The sequence below is a fragment of the Pinus tabuliformis genome, chromosome 9 (genome assembly GCF_031772625.1).
Source record: "Pinus tabuliformis cultivar Carrire ecotype Pingquan chromosome 9, CPIR1, whole genome shotgun sequence".
NCBI classification, from domain to species: domain Eukaryota; kingdom Viridiplantae; phylum Streptophyta; class Pinopsida; order Pinales; family Pinaceae; genus Pinus; species Pinus tabuliformis.
The window spans coordinates 123,134,687-123,159,109 of record NC_142307.1 but is presented as its reverse complement, the minus strand read 5'-3'; positions in this window follow the sequence as shown (position 1 = coordinate 123,159,109).

The following is a 24,423-nucleotide window of genomic DNA, read 5'->3' as shown; positions in this document are numbered from 1 at the left end:
TTATGTGTATGCATCTTATGGTTACATGCCCTTTTATTGCAATTCTATATGCATCTTTGAAGTGAAAAGATTTGGATCACCACTCTCACACTCACTCAACACATAAAGAGAATCAACCATACTATCACTGAGATTCCTCCAATATATAGATGAATTGAGGTGCTCAACTCAATAATTACCAATAACTATTGAGCTCCACAAACTCTGTTCATATGCTTAATTTGATATGGATTCATATCATTGACTTCATCAAGCCACTAACTCCACTTTCCTTTTGATATTTTCAACTTTGATTAGCTTCTAGAGGCCCCACTAACATTTCCAACCATATGTAGAAAAGTTTTGATCAAGAAAATTGCCACAATACCAAAATTAATTGAGTTGCATAAGGAATGTAGAGAAAAACTCGTGAAAAGGGTTGGTCGCATGCAAAACACTGCACAAACTCGATTGGAGCTCTTCAATCGCTCCCACAAGCTTGCCTTCCAGCGACTATAAATTTTCAGTCTCTCTATTGACCCACCATCCATGCGACTGGGGTAGAGGATGAAAGAAAACCATTTTCCCTCGGCTCATAACCTGCCCAATTTCTTGGACACCTTCATCAACTCTTGGACACACCTCCAAGCCTCTGTAACAAGTCTTCAACTGATGACATAGGCCAAAGACTCCTACAACAAGTCAGTGACAAGCAATCCCTAGTATACCAACCTCATCACCAAGACCAACACCTCCATCTCCTCAAGCAACAATGACAACATGTCTAAACACTTACAACACCTATAGCAACATCTCTAACTCTTGTAGCAACATCTCCAACTCTTGTAGCAGCAACATCATGTCATTCAACTGCCTCCAATACTAGTAGAAGCACCTCCAACATATGTAGCAACATATCCAATGCTTCCAACACATGTAGAAGCATATGAAACACCTGTAGCAGCACTCCAACCACCTACAACAACAACATCTTCAACATATGTAGCAACAACCATCTTTACTCAACCTCCAAATCTATGTTGACACAAATGTCAACCAATAGGACTACCAAACCAAACACTCATCGTACATCAAGAGGACTACTAATATCATAAGGCATATAACTAGTAGCACCATGACCTTGTTGACATCAATGCCAACACTATAATGCCAATAGTCCTTTGATTAGCTTTCTTTCGAGCATATTTACAAGGAATTAAACTCGAAATATAATGAGCTTTTGTAAGAATCTCTATCTCTCCATGTTAACTCTTTTGGGATTCATGAATTCATTGATGAGGAATTTTTTGAGTCCATGGAATTTAGGTTGTAACTCTTCATTTGGTATTTTCTCTATTGTAAGTATTATATGGTAAGATGAAGCAGATGCTTAAAGCATTATATGATCAAAATATGGAGATTATATTTTTTTTTCCTCCCCTCTCGAGGTGATGATGTTATTGGGCACAATCTTTTTATTATCTTGTGACACATGGTCATTATATAGTCAAATTTTGAGGGCCTTTGGGCTAGTCTAGTCCTTTTATAACCATGATATGTGCATTATCCTTTTGTGATATCGTGATTTTGTCTTTGGGAAAAAAAAAGTAAGTATTAAAAAATTTGATCTCTCCCAATGTTTGAATAGATATAAGTTGAAGATGGATCTAAGTTGGTTTAATTTTTTAAAATGTTATCACACACACACACACACACACACATAAATACATATATTAATAATTTTTAATGTGATGTTACATAGCAATATATTTTATGCAGTGGATTGTAAAGCATCCTGTTACTCTTGATACAATGAGATATTTAAATTAGAGATTGTATATTTTATAATAGGCTATGCACAATGTATTATGTAGTGTTTATTGACATATATTAGCCACCTTTAATATGGTTGTGTTGATAATAGATAAATAAAAAAATTAGCATCACATGAATAAGATAAACATTAAGCTCCCTTTGACATCAAAACACTGCATGATTTCTTGGGAGAGTTTAGGGACAATGGCAGCGGAGAAGGTTTCTGCAGTCATCTTTCACGCAACTTTCCAGTCCAGCATTCTGGGCAACCTCAGCAAGCACAGCTCGGGATCCTTTTGCCTTCATAGCAGATCTGCATTCGCCATTGTGGTCTCGGCCGGACAGTTACCCGTGCGCTTTTGCCATGAACCAGTGCATGAGATCTCAGCATTCGCATGGTCTTTGTTTAGATCTGGGGCAAACACTCGCTCTCCGAAACGCAGTCTTATCTTCAGATCTGACAAAGATCTGACAGATCCGGTCACCCAGAAGGCAGAAAGGCCCACGCTCTGGCCAGATCCAGAGATCTGTATACATCTTGGCTCTGTCCTATTCCGAACCGCAGTCTCAAATCGCAGAGAAGGATCTGCATGGAAAATATGGACAGTGCTGCCTGGAGCCTGGAAATCCCAAATTATTTTGCCGCCCCTACCAGATGAAGTTCAAACAATCTCAGAAAATCGGGGTTCGCATCGCCGTCAGCGAAGGACTCGCAACCCACTTCACGGATCTGCTACCTCCGCCCCTGGGAGAACGATGCAAGGAGCCGGGACGTTCACTTCAAGCATAAGAAGGTATAAAATCCCCAGATCTACCGCTGATCAATCAGATCGGGCTCTCATCAAACAGATCGGCCAAGAGCTTGCAGGTCCGATCCCCCGGATGGGAAATAGCCACGGCAGATCTGCTCTAGGAAGCACAAGAAGCCCTGGCATGGGGTCAAGGCCCTTCTCTGACTCCTTTCAGATCCAAATTTCTCAGCCTACAGGCAGAACCATCATGCAATGGGTCAGTCCTTCAGATCTGGTGCAGGAACTCAAACTGAATCTAGAACGCAGGATGGGGATCCCATCAAGCCTTCAGCGACTTCTCTTTCAAGGTAAACAACTTGAAGACCCTCTTCCCCTCTCTTCTTACAACATTTCCAGGAACAGCTCTATGGTGGTAACCCTTCGTTTGAGAGGAGGTGCTGCGGGACAGTCATCCTCTACTCGGCCCTTCTCATACAAAGACGCAGTTCACTCTGAGAACCCCAAACCCCCGGAAGCCCTTAAATCTAAGGCCTTCTTGGTGGACAAGATTGAAGAAGTTCCCTCTGCTGAACTCATCCATGAAGATCTGGCAACCCAACTTCAAGAATTTGCAGAAAGAGCCATCATTTGCAGATTTAATGGACTGTGGTCGCGATCTCAGGATCTCTATGCATGGATCCATGCAAACTGGACACATCATTGTAAGATCTTTTTTTGTTCAAAAGGTTACTTCATTGTTCTATTTGATAATAGTAAGCATTATGAAAAGGCCTTAGCAGAGGGCCCTTGGTTCATGGGAACTGCAGGGCTCTTCTTGACTCCTTGGTTCCCAGATTTTGATCCAACTACTGCAGTCATTACCAAGACACCTGTATGGATCAGGCTTCCAAACTTACCTGCCCACCTATGGAGTACTCGTGTCTTTAGAGCTATAGGCGACACCTTGGGCAGCTTCATTAGGGGAGATTTATGGCGGGAATCCAAAGGTCTCTACTCATATGCAAGAGTATGTGTGGAGTTAGACCTGAGCAAAGGACTTCCAGAACAAATCAATCTCAAAATAAATGACTTTGTCTGGACCCAGACATTGGATTACGAGAATACTTCTTTTCAGTGCCGCCATTGCCACCAATCTGGGCATTTGCAGAATACATGCCCATCTCGCCCAACAAAAAAGAATAAGGCCAACGTCTCCAAGCCCAAGTCCAAACGATGGGCTCCTTGCTCTCCTCCTCCAGTCGTGGATTCTGATTCCTCCAGCTCTGAAGATGAAGATAGCGATGAAGAATTGAATCAGGCCCCTTTTTTCATGGTCCCTTCCACCGATGGTCTGGCGCCTTCCTCTGACTCAGCCACTGCTCAGAAACGCGTCCATTTGTCCTCCTCCTCTGATTCAGAAAAGGAGGGCTCCCCTGTGGAGGACCCCAATCTTCAAGTTGTTATCGCTCATCCACCCCAAAATGGTTGGGTTGAAGTCAAAAAAAGGAAAGGGAAAAAGCTTCGTGTTGAGGCCTCTACCCTTTCAGGGTAGGAATCAATGCTTCTTTAGGCTCCCAGCGACTTGTTGTAGCTCCTTGTTTGTTTAACTCCTTCTCCGGAACCGAGGTTGATAGTCCTATCATTTCCGGTTGCCGGTTTCCTGTCTCTCTTGAATGTATCCTCTTGTACAATATTTTTTGCTTAATAGAATTAGTCTAAATTCAGGAAAAAAAAAAAAAAAAAAAACATTAAGCTCCCTTTAAGTGAAAACACCAAATAATACTAATTGCATGAGAATTTTATGAAAACAACCAATGGTAATAATTGCATATCATTATGTTTAGAAGTATCACATAATATAGATGTGACATCTTTTATTACACAACATGATGTTTCAAATTTAGAGGGAGTTTTAGAACAAGGCTCAGTGGACAAGTTGCATTATTTCAATCAGGCACACCTTTTGTTTGGCCTCATTGTTGATGTTATCCTCCATGTCAACTTTTGTGAGATGTGCAAACAATATTATTAAAACACATATTTGCCTTGGATTCACTGTCAATCTTTTCCTCTACCTCATCATCTTTGTCAAAGGTTTTGAGGAAATTACCATAGATCACGACGAAAGATGAGGTATTACAAGGTATTATGAAGATGTATTATCTCACCTCCATTGTTAGAGTAGTACTAAGTTGGAAAGAAAACTACAAAGAATGGTAAAGAAATATCAGGCATACTTTCATTTTAATGGATTATGGAAAAGTTCCTGTGAAGGAGAGGCTGACAATGCACATATCAAGCCCACATTAGATAAAGGTCTAGCAATTTGCGAGAACAAGGACATGCCTTGATTGTTACTTTTGTAAGTGAACAGGTGAGTCATCATATAGTTTCAATTACAAATTCTTATGACGCATTGAATAAGTTGAAAGATTTATATGACACACTTAAAATTGGAATTTGTTCAATTGATTGTTAAACTCTTCAACCTTGATTTGAAAGATAATGCCCCCTTGGCCTTAACCTTTGAAATTATAACCATCATGCATGATTTGGATGTTGTTGAGTTAAGATGGACATTTCTCTCATAGACATTGTCAAGGTCCTCTATCCTACATACTCTAATTATCTTAAATCCCTACAAGTTAGCGGGTAAAATAAATCCATTACTTTTGACACCCTGGCAGAGAAGTCTACAGAATGGGAGAAATAATTCAGAAAAAGGAAAATAGCAAATTAGTCCCATGAAGAAGCAGTGTGCTTGGTCAAAAAGAGAGAATTAGTCATATCGTTGATCTGAATTGGATCATTATATTTTTTGTCATCCATCTCAATGCATTTGGAGTGGAAAAAGTGGAGGAATCGGCTCACGGGACCATTTTCACTGGCGGGACCCAATTTGGCGAAACATGGTTTGAAACCTTCCAGGAGCATTTTGAGGCATAAAATGATGTTTTTTTGGGGTAAATCTTTATTTCTATATTTTGCGCCTTGTCATGCAATTATACACACAAAGAGCTTTCTAACAGCACATGAAGTGTGTCAATCAGAGTCTGTATGCAAAAGTTATGCCACTCAGAAGTTGACCTTCTTGTTTTCACACCTGTAGTTCCAGAGGATACCGTGTCAGCTCCCATTATTCATGGAAAAGGGCTAGCCACGTGTTTGTGATGTAAAATACTCCAGAAGAGTTTATTTTGTAATTCTAGTTAAGATTTGATGTGGTTAAACTTAACCACTAGTAGGCTATCAGGTTATGTTATAACTGAGCCACTAGGAGGAAGAGGCATTCTATTCTTTCAAGAGAATTTTGTACTATAGTTGAGCAAATATATCAAGGAGAGATAGGAGGTAGAGAACACACAAAGGATATGTGCACTGTAGAAGCCCATGGGCCACATACATTACTTCTTTGTACCTGCATCCATATTTCCAGACAAAGAAAGAGAGCAAAGCAGCCACACCTTCCAGCAGGGTTTTCTCCTAAAAGGGTTTCCCAGAGAGCATATCTTATGTCTTGTGTGTGTGCGCGCTTATTTTTTCATTCTCTAATTTTCTGTATAATTTCTATTCACATGCATGCAGCAATTATAGTTAAATCCACATATCTTAATGTTTAATAAATTGTAATAGTGTAGAATTTTCAAAGTTTTAATATAATATTATTAGATATGTTGTGACAAGCTGTCAAGTGGAATAGCCACGACAATTTACAGATCAATGGTTCTACTAAAATAAGTGGTAATAGAAGAGGATGTGGAAGAAATAATTTTAGAGGCAAGGGGAGTAAACAACATCAAGGAGAAATATCTGATCTTCATTGCATTTGTTGTGACAAAGATGGACATGAAGCATCCACATGCAGAATCCCCTTTGAGAGGATCAAACAAAACTATAAATAAGATAGACATTATGATCCTCGTGCCTTAAAAATGACAAGAAAGCAATATTTACAATCTTCGTCAAGGGGGGGTGGGGCCTACTTTTACAATAATACAGCGAAAAAAACAATAATTGATTCTCTTGAGACTAGGTTTACTTAGTTTACATATAGGAGACAAAGGGTACAATTACAATATAATGGGACCATGAGCGGTTCTAGCCCACATAACAAAATAATAATAGAAATGTAATCACACAATATCCATGGCTTAATAAGGTGTTTTTGGGTTAACTTGGAGCTTATATATGGCTTAACATGCCCCTCCCCTTCAAAGAAGTATTGTCCTCAACACTTGACTATCTATGGGTATTTCTGCATGAAAAGTTCCTCTTCCCATGTTTCTCTTTCCACTAGTAGGTTATTCCATTTGATGAGGTGCTTAGTAATTGCTAGATTTCTTAGCTTCTTAGTCCGTGTTTCCAAAATTGTTTCTAGTTGTATTATTTTCCCTTCTTCATTATTCTTTGGTAGAATAGTTTGGATTAGGATCTTATCATCGATTACCTCCCTTAAGCAAGAAACATGGAAGATTGGATGTACATGTGAATATGGAGGCAACTTCAATTTGTAATCCATGCTTCTAATCCTTTGAAACACCTTATAGGGGCCATAATATTTCAGAGCTAATTTATTGTCCTTCTTTTGTTGCTTGAGGGACATTTGTTTATATGGTTGTAGTCTCACAAATACCCAATCCCCCACTTCAAATTCTCTTTCATTGTGATGTTTATTTTCTTGTTATTTCATCTTATTTTGTGCCACAACCAAGTTGTCCTTCAATGGTTTGAGAACCTCATGTTGGTGTTGTATGTGGTCCTCTATTGCTTTAGCCTCTATAGTCCCTTTCAAAGGTGATGTGATGGATGTACGATGGTATTCATAAAGTGTCACAAATGGTGACATTTTTTTATGAAGTGTGGAAGGATGTGTTGAACCACCATTCTTCCAAAGGGAAACCATTTGACCCATTATGTTTATTTATTAGATGCAAACAACATAGATATCCTTATAAACATTTATTCACAATGTTACTTTGCCCATTATATTGACGATGGCAAGATAAGTTGTGAGCCAATTGAGTACCCAAACAACAAACTAATTTAGTCTATAAATTTCCAGTGAAAATTGGATCTCTGCCACTTACAATAATCTATGGCATTCCATGTATATTTTGGATTATTTTTATGAATGTTACTATTGCAGTACTTGCTATAAAAGGACAAGAAAGAGAAAAAAGTGGGCGTACATTGTCATTTGATCTGCCATTATCATAATCACACTCTTTCCTTCATAATTGGGTAAACCCATAATAAAATTCATTGAAACTTCTTCCCAACATTGGCTTGGTATGGCTAATGGCTAAAGGGACCTTGGGGTCTTGATAGTACTTCCTTTATTTTGTTGGCATACCACACACTCCACCACAAGTTTTTTCACATATGCTTTAATACGTTCCCAAAAAAAAAAAATCTTGATCCTATGGTATTTCTTCAAGAACCCTTAATGTCCTCCTATAGGAGAAGTGTGTAATCCCAGTAGGACCTTCTATTTGAGTTGAGAATTCCTACATGAGTGAAGCGATATTGATATCTTAACAAATCATTTTTCAATGTAATTTTTTCTACTGCATTGGGCTTCTCATTGTGTTGCCATTCTGTCCTTGCTTCTTCCACTAAGTTAGATTGTGAAATAGAAATGGCACATAGTAAACCATTTGTGTCTTCCACTTTCCTTGAGAGTACATCTGCCATAATATTTTGCTTCCCCTTTTTGTGGATAATTACAGTCATAACCCAACATCTTTGTGACCCATTTTTGTTTCTCTTTTGAAGATAGTCTTTGCTTCAAGAAGTACTTAACACTATCATGATATGTTTTTACTTTAAAGTGTATTACTATTAGGTAGGACACCATTTCTTAATTGCATGGAGTATGGCCAACATTCCTTTTTCATAGATGGGTCTGAGTAAGTTCTTTCCTTTAAGTCCATTATTTTGAAAGACAAGGGGCCTCCCTTCTTCCATTAAAACTGCACCAATGTCTGTTCTGAGGCATTATACTCCATAATGAATATTTTTGTGAAGTTAGGTGTCGCTAAGATAGGAGTTGTACACATAGCCTCTTTAAGTTCTTCTAACACTTTGGTTACTTATTTAGTCCAAGAAAATGCTTCTTTATTTAATATTTTTGTTAGAGGTGTTGCTATATGTTATGAAACCAACTCACAAAAAGATAGAAAAGATAGATCAACGCCTTAGAATTTAGCCTCTTCGAGGGGGCAACCTCCTTTACATTACCTAAATGAACAATTCTTGGATGATAAAATGACAAAACCTCCTTTCTATATTGAGGAGTCTATGGGGTCACAATATAACCAAGTCGACCAAAAATAATAATATAAAGGCACAAAAATAACAATAGAGGGATTCTATGGGGCACAATAATAACAATATGGGGACAATAGGGGCACAACAATATTAATAAGGGATACAACTACAATAGTAATGGGGGAATCACTAGTATTATAGGGACCTAACATGCCCCTCTCCTTCAAAAAAGTGTTGTCCTCAATGCTTGAGTAGTTTTGGATGCTTCTATATAAGATTCTCATCCTCCCATGTGGAATATTTAGCGGATAAGTTCTTCCACTTGATGAGATACTCCGAAATTGATCGATTTCGTACCTGTCGAGTTCTTGTTTCTGTGACTGCTTCCGGTTCCAATATAGTTTTTCCTTCCTCATCAAGTTCTGGCAATATTGTTTGAACTGGGAACTTGTTGCCTATAACCTTCTTTAAACATGAAACATGGAAAACTGGGTGCACTCGAGAAGCTGCAGGAAGCTCCAATTTGTATGCCATAGTACCAATCTTTTGCAACACCTTGCACGGACCATAATACTTTGGTGATAATTTATTATCCTTCTTAGCTTGCTTTAGGGACATTTGTTTATATGGTTGTAGCCGTAGGAATACCTAGTCACCTACATCAAAACTTCTTTCGCTGCGATGTTGATCTGCCTGTTGTTTCATTCTATTCTGCGCCAACACGAGGTTATCCTTTAAGAGTTGGAGAACTTGTTGTTGATGCTCGATGTGATGTTCCACTGCTTGAACCTTATAATTTTCTCTTAAATATGATGTGATGGATGGTGGTTGATATCCTTAAAGTTCCATAAATGGGGTCATTTTTGTTGCAGTATGGAAGGAAGTGTTATACCACCATTCAGCCAGAGGCAACCATTTGACCCATTGTGTCAGTTTATCAGATACAAAGCAATGAAGATATCCTTCCAAACATTTGTTTACTGTCTCAGTTTTCCCATCAGATTGAGGATGATAAGATGAGCTATGAGCTAATTGAGTACCAAGACAAGAAAATAATTATGTCCAAAAATTTCCAGTGAAAATGGGATCTCTGTCACTTACAATAATCTTTGGGTTTCCATGTAGCTTTTGAATTGTTTCCATGTAGCTTTTGAATTGTTTCCATAAATGTAGTAGAAACCGTACTGGATTTAAATGGATGTGATAATGCACAAAAGTGTGCATACTTGGTAAGTCTGTCAACTACCACCATGATGAGACTCTTTCCCTCAGACTTGGGTAAACCTGTGATAAAATCCATTGAAACCTCCTCCCAACGTTGGCTTGGAATGGATAAAGGTTGTAATAGACCTGGGTTCTTAATTGTTTCAACTTTATTTTGTTGGCAAACCAAACATTCCGCCACGAACTTTTGAATATCCGATTTAAGGCCATCCCAAAAAAATTCCTTCTTAACCTTGTGGTAAGTTTTTTAAAATACTGAGTGTCCTCCTAAGGGAGAAGTGTGCAATTCCATAAGAATCTTTTGTTTGAGTTGGGAATTCTTATAGAGGTATAAGCGATATTTGTACCATAACGAATCATTTTTCCAGCTAAATGTATCAGATGTGCTGGAATCTTGTTGTAACTTTAGAATAAGTGCCCACACTTCTTCGTCATTCTTCCATTCCTCCCTTGCTTCTTTTATCCAATCTGGTTGGATAATAGAAACGACGCACAACAATGCTTCCACATCCTCATCCTTTCTTGAGAGTGCATCTGCCACAACATTTTGCTTCCCTTTTTTGTAGATGATTTCAAAGTCATAACCAACATCTTTGTGACCCAGTTTTGTTGCTCTTCAGAGGATAATCTTTGTTCTAAAAAGTATTTAAGGCTATCATGATCCATTTTTACCTTGAAGTGTCTTCCCATTAGGTAGGGTCGCCATTTCTTAAGTGCATGTAGTATTGCCAACATTTCCTTCTCATAAATAGCTTTGTGTAAATACTTTCCCTTGATTGGACGACTTTCGAAAGCAATGGGTCTTTCATCTTGCATTAAAACAACACCAATTCCATTTCCCGAAGCATCACATTCCACAATAAAGGTTTTTGTGAAGTCCGGTGTAGCTAAGACCGGTGCTTGACACATTGTCTCTTTAAGATGTTCAAAGGCCTTTGTTGCTTCTGAAGTCCATGAAAATGCATCTATCTTCAATAATGTTGTTAGAGGTGCTGCTATTTTCCCATAATTTTAACAAACTTGCGATAATAACCTGTCAACCGGAGAAATCCTCGTAGATGCTTTATGGATGTGGGGATTTTCCATTCCTTAATGGCTTTAATTTTGCTAGGGTCTACCTTAACTCCTTCATGAGATACAATATGACCAAGATATTCCACCTCTTGTATTCCAAAGAAACATTTGGATCTTTTTGCATATAATTGTTTCTCCTTCAATAGTTGTAGCACCCTGTCAACATGTTCAACATGATCCTTCCAAGACTTGTTGTAGATTAGTATATCATAAAAAAATACTAACACAAATTTTCTAAGGAAGGGTTTTAAAATGGAATTCATCAAACCTGGAAATGTAGAAGGTGCATTGGTAAGGCCAAAAGGCATGACCGAAAATTCATAATGACTCTCATGAGTTCTAAATGTTGTTTTCAGAATGTCTTTAGTCTTCATTCTGATTTGTTGATATCCTTAATGAAGATCCAACTTGGTGAAATAAATTGATCCATGCAATTCATCCAATAATTCATCAATGACAGGAATGGGAAACTTATCTTTAATAGTGAACTTTTGGAGCTCCCTATAATCCGGACACATGTGCCATGATCCATCCTTCTTGTGCACCAATACCACTGGAGCAGAGAAAGAACTTTGACTAGGTTGAATTATACCAGCCTCTAACATTTCTGCAACCATACGTTCAATTTCACTCTTTTGGGCATAGGGATATCTGTATGGCCTGATGTTTGGAGGAACACTTCCTGGAATCAAATTAATAGCATGATCAGGATCATGAATAGGTGGGAGACCTTTGGGAGTCTCAAATACCTTGGACTGATTGTTCAAGACTTTTTGGAGATCTAGAGAAATAGATGAGTTCGATGTGGAAACATCTAGCGAACATAATTGTGCAATTACACCTTGTTGTTCCTCTTTTAGAAGCTTTGTCATACCATTAGAGTTGATTATCTTTCCCGGTTTCCCTGCAATACCCCTTAATTCAACTTCCTTTCCTTCCGCAGAAAATTTCATGAAAAGTTCTTGAAAATTAAAAGCTATTGCACCTAAGGATTGTAGCCATTGGACTCCTAGTACAACATCAACACCTCCCATTGGAATGGAAAGAATTGGGCTATTCAATACATATTCTCCCATGGATAGCTTGATATTATGGCACTTTCCAGAGCAATTTATGGTTCCTCCACTCGCAACCATCACTTGACACTATGGTGCTGGATATAGGAAGCAATTCAATTCTTTTGCTATTTTACAATGAATAAAATTGCGGGTACTTCCTGAATCAATCAACACTATTACCTTTTTCTTCTTGATATGTCCTTCTATCTTGATAGTTGGAAGAGTGGTAATTCCAGCCAATGCATTACAAGATATGGTCGGATTCATTGCTTCTTTATCTAGGGTTTATCCCTGGAGTATATCCTCTTCTTTTGACATTTCTTGTTCCTTTTCTTCCTCCTCTTCACAATCTATGTAGAATAATTTCTTCTCATCACACTTATGACCTTTAGTGTATTTTCTATCACAACTGTAACAAAGCCCTTTTGCTCTTTTTTCTTCCAATTGTTGTGGTGTCAACCTTATAGGTTGTGGAAGGCTAGGGGCAACAACACTTCCATCTTTATAGTTGTGAGTGTTAGGCTTCCTGGTTACCATAGTTTTGCTTTCCATTTTTCTTGCTAACCTGAATGCCTTCTCCAATGAATCAGGTTCCCAAAGGCGAAACTCATGTTGGAAATTATATTTTAAAGTCCCTAAGAGCACATCAATCCTATGCTCCTCTGGAATATCTTTTACCCTTATGTTCAATTTTTTGAAGTCCTCAATGTGCTCCATCATTGAACCCTTTTGTTTGAGACTTATCAATTGGCTAAAAAAGGTGTTGCTTTTTGTATCCTCATAATGTGTTGTCATTTCTTCCATAAAAATTGCCCAAGTGACAATTTTTTTACGAGAGCAAAGCCATCGATACCATACAAACTGATTTGGTTCCAAATATAAAGTTGCAATACGTACCTTTTGTGTGTTTTGCACATTATGGAGATCGAAAAATTGCTCCATCTGTAGTATCCATGTTGCAGGATCCTTGCCATCAAACTTCCTCATATCGATTTTTGGAATATGGTGGTTCTTCGATCCAACATTAGAGTCTATGAAATCATGATTAACATTTATTTTGTTCTCATTATGAGTTTCATTTACTGCCCTTTCACCATTAGTAAGCATTTTTGTAGAAATTTTGTCAAATCTGTCTTCAAATCTTCCATGCCTGTGTTCAAATCTATCTTCAAATCATCCATCTTAGCTTCCATGTCATTCATGTTAGCTTCGAAACCATACATCTTAGCTTCTACATCTTTCTTTAAACCATCCATCTTAGATTCTGTTACTTTTTGTGTGAGTGACATTTGTTACACTTGGTCTCGTAATTTTGATATATCATGTTGCATTTCTTCCTCTTCTTCATGAGTCATGCTAGAGCTTTCAGGATGCTTACTAGGTGTTTGCATTTTCTTTCCTCGGGGCATCAATTATTGATAATAATTCTTTACAATGCCCTTTGAATTCCTTCAAACTAATTTTTCAAACCAAGCTTATGCAAAAATTAAAAAAAAAAACTACACACCTTTTTTCACTTTGTAGGAGCTCGATATTGAATTTGATGTATCTCTATAATTTCGGATCATCCAGTTCTGAAATTGCAACCTGTAGTAGCCCTCTGTGTCCTCTTTCCAATGCCACCAGTCTGATCAAATTTAGATTCTCCAAGAAAGAGTTATGCACAATCTCCCAAGATGACTTGATTATATACCTTTTCAGAAAAGTGAACTTGTATTAAGTGCCACGTGTCACTGTTTTGACCTTCAAAACTAAAAAATATACACAGGAAACTACAGTCTGTCCTCTTTTTGTAACTTCTTACGAAATTTTAATCTGATGCTCAAACAAAAGTTATGAGGATTTTCCCTAGGTCACCTATTTGGAATGTAATTTGGAAGTCTGCAAAAAGGCCAACTTCCTCAGATCATATCTCTGCCAATATAGCACGAAAAGCTTTGAAATTTGGACCCGAGGTTCAAAATGATTTCAGCCCAAATGGGTTTTTTTTTTAGCATTTGAAACGTTGCAGAAAAAAATTTATAGCGCAAATGCCACGATGACCTGTTTGGAGCAGCGAAACCCTAGAATCCAAAGCTCTAATACCAAATGTTATGAAACCAACTCACAAAAAGATAGAAAAGATAGATCAACGCCTTAGAATTCAACCTCTTCGAGGGGGAAACCTCCTTTACATTACATAAATGAACAATTCTTGGATGATACAAACGACAAAAAATCCTTTCTATATATAGGAGTCTATGGGGTCACAATATAACCAAGTTGACCTAACAATAATAATATAAAGGCACAAAAATAACAATAGAGGGATTCTATGGGACACAATAATAACAATATGGGGACAATAGGGACACAACAATATTAATAAGGGATACAACTACAATAGTAATGGGGGAATCACTAGTATTATAGGGACCTAACACTATATGACCATAATTCTTGACAAACTTGTGGTAATATCCTTTCAATCATAATATTTCTTTGAGTTTATTCAAGGTATTAGGGATTGAGCATTCCCTTGTAGCTTTTATTTTGTCAGGATCCACCTTGACACCATCATGTGATACAATATGACCCAAATATTCTACTTCTTGAACCCCAAATGCACACTTGGAAGATTTTTTGTATTTTTTTGATCTTCCAATAATGTCAAGACCCTATCAGCATGTTGTACATTCTCATCCCAATATTTGTTATATATTAGTATGCCGTCAAAAAACATTAGCACAAATTTTATAAGGAGGGGTTTGAAAATAGAATTCATCAAGCTTCGAAATGTTGAAGATGCATTTGTAAGTCCAAGTGGCATAACCAAAAACTCATAATGATCTTCATGTGTTCTAAAGGTTATTTTGGGAATGTCTTCTTACCTCATTCTGATTTGATGATATCCATATTGAAGATCCAACTTAGTAAAAATAATTGCTTCATGCAATTCCTCTAACAATTCATCAATGACCGGAATAGGAAAATTACCTTTTATTGTCATTTTGTTGAGTTGTCTTTAGTTTGGACACATATGCCATGAACCATCCTTTTTTATAACCATCATCATTGGTTAAGAGAAAGTGCTTTGACTAGGTTGAATGATGCATGCTTCTAACATTTCTTAAACCATACACTCAATCTCACTCTTTTGTTCATGTGGGTATCTGTAAGGCCTAATGTTAGGTGGTACACTTCCATTTGCAAATGAATAACATGGTCGTGATCTTAGACAGATGGAAGACCCCTAGGCATTTCTCCAAATATCTTAGCATGATTGTTGATAACTTCTTGATGATCCACTTAAGCAAAGGATATATATGTTTGAACATCTAACGAACAAAATTGTGCAACTACACCTTTTTTAGCAAAATTTCCATGCTATTAGAGTTTATCGCTTTACTAGGTTGCCCTTGGATATCTCTAAGCTCAAAATCTTTTCCTTTAGAGAAAAAACATTATGAAAATATCTTGGAAATTAAGGGCCACTGTTCCCAATGATTGTAACCATTAGACCCCCAATACAACATCAACACCAACCATTTGGATTACAATCATAGAACTAACCAATAAATACTCCTCCATATTCAACTTAATCTTATGGCACTTCCATCACAATTTATGATACCTCCATCTGCAATCATCACTTGAAATTCCGGTGCTAGATATACAAAGTAATCAAGAAGTTTTCACAATTTATAATTGATGAAGTTATGGGTACTACCCGAATCAATAAATATTGATACCCTTTTCCTTTTGATATATTGTTCTATTTTGAGGGTTAGTGGAGTACTGATGTTGCCAATGCATGACAAGAGATTGTTGGAGTAGTCTCTTCTAACTCTAGATTGTGTGAATTTTCCACTTCTTGATCTTCATAATATATGTATAATAATTTATTCTTATTGCATTTATGCCCTTTATTATACTTGATGTAATAGTTGAAACATGATTCCCTTGCTCTTCTTTCATCCATTTACTGAGGATTCAACCTTGTTGGTTTAGGAAAGGGAGCATGGTTTTCTTTGTAGTTATTAGTGACTAATTTTCTAGTGGCCAAATTTTCACTTTAAACTTGTAGAAATTTCACTGTAGATCACGTGATAATGCAATATACTAAAGCAAGATAGTTGATCTACTTCTACAAACAAACTTGCGGAAGCTTAATCGATTTTGAGCAAGATCAAATAGAACACATATAACAAATGAAGAAGAAAAAATCACACATGAACACAGAAGAATACTCTGGGGAAAGCCTCAGTTAAAAACCCTACTATCTGTATTATCATACAAGTGGAAATATCTCAAGATTACACAAAGCTTTAGCTCACAAGCTATCCAGTTCTCAGTATAATCCCTCACTACTGCTCATAGACAGAATAGACAACACATATGCCTTCCTTCAGCCCTCCAAGCCTCCTATTTCCTTGCGCAATTTCTCCTGGGTCCTCAAGCTGCCACTTGTGTGTAATTACCTCACACACTGCTCACCAACCTCAGAAATAACTACGCAATCCTCAAGGAAAGAATTCCTTCTGCATGTAAGAGATATCCTCATGGGAATATTCCTGCAACTGATAGTACACTGTCCCATCCTTTGATCTCAACTGGGTCTCTGTCTGAACTGACATGCATGAGTTATTTATAAGAGAATATTCATAGGAGATCGAAAAATTGCTCCATCTGTAGTATCCATGTTGCAGGATCCTTGCCATCAAACTTCCTCATATCGATTTTTGGAATATGGTGGTTCTTCGATCCAACATTAGAGTCTATGAAATCATGATTAACATTTATTTTGTTCTCATTATGAGTTTCCTTTACTGCCCTTTCACCATTAGTAAGCATTTTTGTAGAAATTTTGTCAAATCTGTCTTCAAATCTTCCATGCCTGTGTTCAAATCTATCTTCAAATCATCCATCTTAGCTTCCATGTCATTCATGTTAGCTTCGAAACCATACATCTTAGCTTCTACATCTTTCTTTAAACCATCCATCTTAGATTCTGTTACTTTTTGTGTGAGTGACATTTGTTACACTTGGTCTCGTAATTTTGATATATCATGTTGCATTTCTTCCTCTTCTTCATGAGTCATGCTAGAGCTTTCAAGATGCTTACTAGGTGTTTGCATTTTCTTTCCTCGGGGCATCAATTATTGATAATAATTCTTTACAATGCCCTTTGAATTCCTTCAAACTAATTTTTCAAACCAAGCTTATGCAAAAATTAAAAAAAAAAACTACACACCTTTTTTCACTTTGTAGGAGCTCGATATTGAATTTGATGTATCTCTATAATTTCGGATCATCCAGTTCTGAAATTGCAACCTGTAGTAGCCCTCTGTGTCCTCTTTCCAATGCCACCAGTCTGATCAAATTTAGATTCTCCAAGAAAGAGTTATGCACAATCTCCCAAGATGACTTGATTATATACCTTTTCAGAAAAGTGAACTTGTATTAAGTGCCACGTGTCACTGTTTTGACCTTCAAAACTAAAAAATATACACAGGAAACTACAGTCTGTCCTCTTTTTGTAACTTCTTACGAAATTTTAATCTGATGCTCAAACAAAAGTTATGAGGATTTTCCCTAGGTCACCTATTTGGAATGTAATTTGGAAGTCTGCAAAAAGGCCAACTTCCTCAGATCATATCTCTGCCAATATAGCACGAAAAGCTCTGAAATTTGGACCCGAGGTTCAAAATGATTTCAGCCCAAATGGGTTTTTTTTTAGCATTTGAAACGTTGCAGAAAAAAATTTATAGCGCAAATGCCACGATGACCTGTTTGGAGCAGCGAAACCCTAGAATCCAAAGCTCTAATACCAAATGTTATGAAACCAACTCACAAAAAGATAGAAAAGATAGATCAACGCCTTAGAATTCAACCTCTTCGAGGGGGAAACCTCCTTTACATTACATAAATGAACAATTCTTGGATGATACAAACGACAAAAAATCCTTTCTATATATAGGAGTCTATGGGGTCACAATATAACCAAGTTGACCTAACAATAATAATATAAAGGCACAAAAATAACAATAGAGGGATTCTATGGGAGACAATAATAACAATATGGGGACAATAGGGACACAACAATATTAATAAGGGATACAACTACAATAGTAATGGGGGAATCACTAGTATTATAGGGACCTAACACTATATGACCATAATTCTTGACAAACTTGTGGTAATATCCTTTCAATCATAATATTTCTTTGAGTTTATTCAAGGTATTAGGGATTGAGCATTCCCTTGTAGCTTTTATTTTGTCAGGATCCACCTTGACACCATCATGTGATACAATATGACCCAAATATTCTACTTCTTGAACCCCAAATGCACACTTGGAAGATTTTTTGTATTTTTTTGCTCTTCCAATAATGTCAAGACCCTATCAACATGTTGTACATTCTCATCCCAATATTTGTTATATATTAGTATGCCGTCAAAAAACATTAGCACAAATTTTATAAGGAGGGGTTTGAAAATAGAATTCATCAAGCTTCGAAATGTTGAAGATGCATTTGTAAGTCCAAGTGGCATAACCAAAAACTCATAATGATCTTCATGTGTTCTAAAGGTTATTTTGGGAATGTCTTCTTACCTCATTCTGATTTGATGATATCCATATTGAAGATCCAACTTAGTAAAAATAATTGCTTCATGCAATTCCTCTAACAATTCATCAAAGACCGGAATAGGAAAATTACTTTTTATTGTCATTTTGTTGAGTTGTCTTTAGTTTGGACACATATGCCATGAACCATCCTTTTTTATAACCATCATCATTGGTTAAGAGAAAGTGCTTTGACTAGGTTGAATGATGCATGCTTCTAACATTTCTTAAACCATACACTCAATCTCACTCTTTTGTTCATGTGGGTATCTGTAAGGCCTAATGTTAGGTGGTACACTTCCATTTGCAAATGAATAACATGGTCGTGATCTTAGACAGATGGAAGACCCCTAGGCATTTCTCCAAATATCTTAGCATGATTGTTGATAACTTCTTGATGATCCACTTAAGCAAAGGATATATATGTTTGAACATCTAATGAACAAAATTGTGCAACTACACCTTTTTTAGCAAAGTTTTCATGCTATTAGAGTTTATCGCTTTACTAGGTTGCCCTTGGATATCTCTAAGCTCAAAATCTTTTCCTTTAGAGAAAAAACATTATGAAAATATCTTGGAAATTAAGGGCCACTGTTCCCAATGATTGTAACCATTAGACCCCAATACAACATCAACACCAACCATTTGGATTACAATCATAGAACTAACCAATAAATACTCCTCCATATTCAACTTAATCTTATGGCACTTCCATCACAATTTATGATACCTCCATCTGCAATCATCACTTGAAATTCTGGTGCTAGATATACAAAGTAATCAAGAAGTTTTCACAATTTATAATTGATGAAGTTATGGGTACTACCCGAATCAATAAATATTGATACCCTTTTCCTTTTGATATATTGTTCTATTTTGAGGGTTAGTGGAGTACTGATGTTGCCAATGCATGACAAGAGATTGTTGGAGTAGTCTCTTCTAACTCTAGATTGTGTGAATTTTCCACTTCTTGATCTTCATAATATATGTATAATAATTTATTCTTATTGCATTTATGCCCTTTATTATACTTGATGTAATAGTTGAAACATGATTCCCTTGCTCTTCTTTCATCCATTTACTGAGGATTCAACCTTGTTGGTTTAGGAAAGGGAGCATGGTTTTCTTTGTAGTTATTAGTGACTAATTTTCTAGTGGCCAAATTTTCACTTTAAACTTGTAGAAATTTCACTGTAGATCACGTGATAATGCAATATACTAAAGCAAGATAGTTGATCTACTTCTACAAACAAACTTGCGGAAGCTTAATCGATTTTGAGCAAGATCAAATAGAACACATATAACAAATGAAGAAGAAAAAATCACACATGAACACAGAAGAATACTCTGGGGAAAGCCTCAGTTAAAAACCCTACTATCTGTATTATCATACAAGTGGAAATATCTCAAGATTACACAAAGCTTTAGCTCACAAGCTATCCAGTTCTCAGTATAATCCCTCACTGCTGCTCATAGACAGAATAGACAACACATATGCCTTCCTTCAGCCCTCCAAGCCTCCTATTTCCTTGCGCAATTTCTCCTGGGTCCTCTAGCTGCCACTTGTGTGTAATTACCTCACACACTGCTCACCAACCTCAGAAATAACTACGCAATCCTCAAGGAAAGAATTCCTTCTGCATGTAAGAGATATCCTCATGGGAATATTCCTGCAACTGATAGTACATTGTCCCATCCTTTGATCTCAACTGGGTCTCTGTCTGAACTGACATGCATGAGTTATTTATAAGAGAATATTCAGTTATCTGAAGTACACTAGTTACATGCATGCATGCATTGACTAACTGAACTCACAATCAGTTCCACAAACTGTTAAAACTAATCTAACTGGACTTAACTCAATTAACTGAGCTAACTAATTACAACTCAAAGTACAACTCATCCTGATCTCCTTAATTAAGGGATAACTTCCTCAATCAAAGGGATAATTGTTGCATGTCTTCACATAGACTTCATGTTTGATTTTCTCTAACTAATTAACTCAAGATGAATTAATTAATTATTTTACAAACAGTTGCTGAGCTCAAATTCGTAGTTTAATTCACAATTTTAATTTAGGGACTAATTAAAACTGGAATGTATCCTGAAATGCTATCTATAGGAATGTTATTTTTAGCATTCCTTATTGCTATTTTCAACAAAACTTTCCTTGCCATACTTAAAGCCTACTCTATAAATTTAGGTTCAAAGAAACACACCTCTTGTTGGAGTCTTTCCTTTAAAGTTCCCATAAATAGGCCTAACAAGTTATCCTTTGAAATATTTTTTACTCGAGACTCAACTTTTGGAATTTTTGAATATGCTCTGTAACTAGACCTTATTTTCGAAGGTTCACAAATTGACTAAAGAATGTGTTGCTCTTAATATTCCTATAATGTGTTATCGATTACTATGTAAAATTGGACCAAGATATATTATAATCATTTTTCCTTTCACAAATCCATTGATAGCAAACATGTTGGTCTTGTTCTAAAAACATGGATTCACTATTTACCTTTTGTAGGGATGCCACTTGGTGTAGATCAAAGGATTGCTCCATCTGAAATATCTATGTTATAAGATAGTTACATCAAATTTCCTCATATCAATCTTCAAAATGTAGTATGAGAACAAAATCTAAGATGCAATTCCAAATAATTTATCGATGATAATAGAATAAAGTGTCAAATGTGCAAATGAATTAATGGTTTCAACAATGGATCTACAATGATAAATCGATATAACCATGATTATATTTAAAGCACAAACAACACGTGAGATTAAACAATGAACAAAACTCCAACATAGTATTGGAGCTTAGTTATTATATTGATTGGATCCACAAAATAAACTAGTTGATCTAAGGTGTTTTTGATATATATATATATATATATATACCATAAGAGGGCCAATCATGCTTAACCAAATCTACTAAATGACATAACATGAAAATCAAGTTGATCTAATAATCTCAATTAATATTCAACAATTGAAACCCTGTGATGGAAAGAAAAGGAAGACAAAGAAACAAATTTATTTATTTATTTATTTTCAGTTGGAGAAAAGTGAGTGATGAGTGCCTTGGGGGCTATGGAGTTTCTATGCATAAAACAAAGTGAGATCTAGGGTTTTAAAAGAGATAATGTTGATGGAACCAGGAGGATTTCCTATCAAGTGGTACCTAGGGTGACTAAGCCTTCTACAATGTGGTGGTGGATTGGTCCACGGGGAAGCCTCTACAAGCACATTAAGGTGACATTAAAAGATGGCATTGGCAAAAGGTGAGAGCCTTTACAATGTCCTATCTTAATGGATGAAAACCTTCTAATGGCCAAAGGAAATGGTAAGATATTTGTACCTTAAATTCCTTCCAATGTAGCATGGTGCCCTTTTTGGGCCCTAGTGTTACTCTATCCTTGGAAAATCTATAAAATAACTTAATCTAACCCTTAAACAATATCCCAAATAATACATAGAAAAAAATATTATAACTCAAAAGATCTTCCAACTATTTTCTCATTAATCCCCAACAATTCACAAATGAAGAGGCTCCCTCCTTATATATAATGGAGTTCCTCATTGATATAATGAATTACACGCGTCGACTTAAAACCACGAGCACTTAAACCATTGGCTCAGAAACTTGAACTATGCCACAATAATGAATACATCGCCCTTGGAGTGCTCAATGAGGGGATTTTATAATGCAATATTCAAAATTCATTTTTCAAGTGTTGTATTAGAAATGAACGGGGCCATAGGTACACCCTTCCTTAAACCAACGCAATCAATAGTCATGTGGACAAGTAAATTCTAGGAAAAATATCAAGCTTTATGCATCTTGTTCAATAACATTCATGGATGCTTGCAAGCTAAGTTGAGATGTTAAAAGAAAGTAGTTGATTATGTGGCAATCTTCTTGCAACCAAACACCTAATCTCTAGTCCCAATATAATTCTTCATCTGGAGTCTGAATCTTAACCTCATTATGAGTTGTTAGGTAGTTTAAAGCTAGTAGAATCTCTCGACACAACATAAAAAAAAAGGTCAATTTCATTTATCTTCCTACAGATATTAGGAAGGACAATCATAAAACCCTATACATGTGACCAAGTATTGGCACAATATGTGTTTTCCAGGAGGCTGGGTAAAAGCATGCTATATGGTGAATTATAGATGGGGAAGAGAGGATATCCTTCATGACATGACCTTCAAAGTCAGTAGATGCTTTGTTTTTCAATGTTTGCTTGTCCAAATTTCCAAGGGTTCGAACTGTATTAACTATAACATTTATGAGGGAGATTTAAGCATTGACTTTCCATTATCAGCTTCATTTCATTGCTCCTTTTTTCATTTATTCAAGTGCTCAATTCATGAAACACATCCCTTTTATTTAGTTATTCTATAGACAAGTGAAGGACTATGGGGATAGCCTTATAACAAGGTGGCATTAACTCTATCTTTTTCAAATGTAACTTTTCTCTTCACCCCTTTGCCACTTTAGATATTCTATAGATGACCATGGAGATTTCATTTCAACTAAGGCTTTCATTTCGTTCATGGTTCTATTTTGAAATAAACCTTCTAATAATGGCCTTTGAGAAGCCAATCATGAAGGGGGACAACTTCTTTTTCATGAAGGGTATGGAGGTGAAGGGGACATGGTGGAGAGTGTTATGTAAGGAGTGGATATGGAGCACTTCCCTTGCAAGTGTCTTAGTAGAACGAACCAATGATGGGATATGATACATCTCTCTCAACAAACTATGCCATAACACAATATGGCCATGCAACCAAATAAATTGTAGGATTATGTAGTGTTGTTAGATCTTGCTTTGATAAGCACCATTTTCCTAATCCACTTAAATCCATAACACCGTCCAATTAGACATGTATACATCACAACATTGATGGTAACATGTCATATGAGATGTGAGGAAGTCATCTTATACATCATGGTTGAGCCAACTAAGAAACTGAATAAGAACATGAATCAACTATATGGATGAGTGAAGAGCAAAGCATGATCAAAATAACTCCTACAAATAAACAACATACAATCATTGGAGGTACCTCGAATGTAGTCACTCCCTGATGGGGTAACATGTGGGATTTTAATACTCCATATCTCGTGGGCAAGGAATCTTCCTCTTCTATATGACTAGGGGGGCGGGGAATCCATTCAAATCCCTAAATTATTGTATTTTGGTTTTGGAGCAAGGATTAATCTATTAGAAGGGAATGCCTTGTGACTTGGAGATTTTGTGAAGGGGCATCCTCCATTAAAGAGGATATATGGAGTAAAATTGCTCCAATATATAAGAAAAAAGGAGGTATTAGGGATTGGTGGTGGTGAAATTAAAGGGGTTTGGACTTAAATTCAAGAAAAGAAGGGAAGGGCAAGGGTTAAGGTAGAAAATATATTTTTTCCAAAACTTAAGATATGGTGGTTAACAAAGTGTTGATGTGGAAATACACATCAACTATAGGGGTTCTTAGAGAAAATGACCCTCTATCCCTCTATTAGAGGTGTCATGATTTCACTTTCCCTAAATTGTAGAGGTTAAGTCAGTTCCTCAAAAAAACTCACAATTGGAAGACTAATGGAAGTTAATAGTCCTAATATTATTACCCTTCAATAAATGGTGGGGGATAATGATAAACC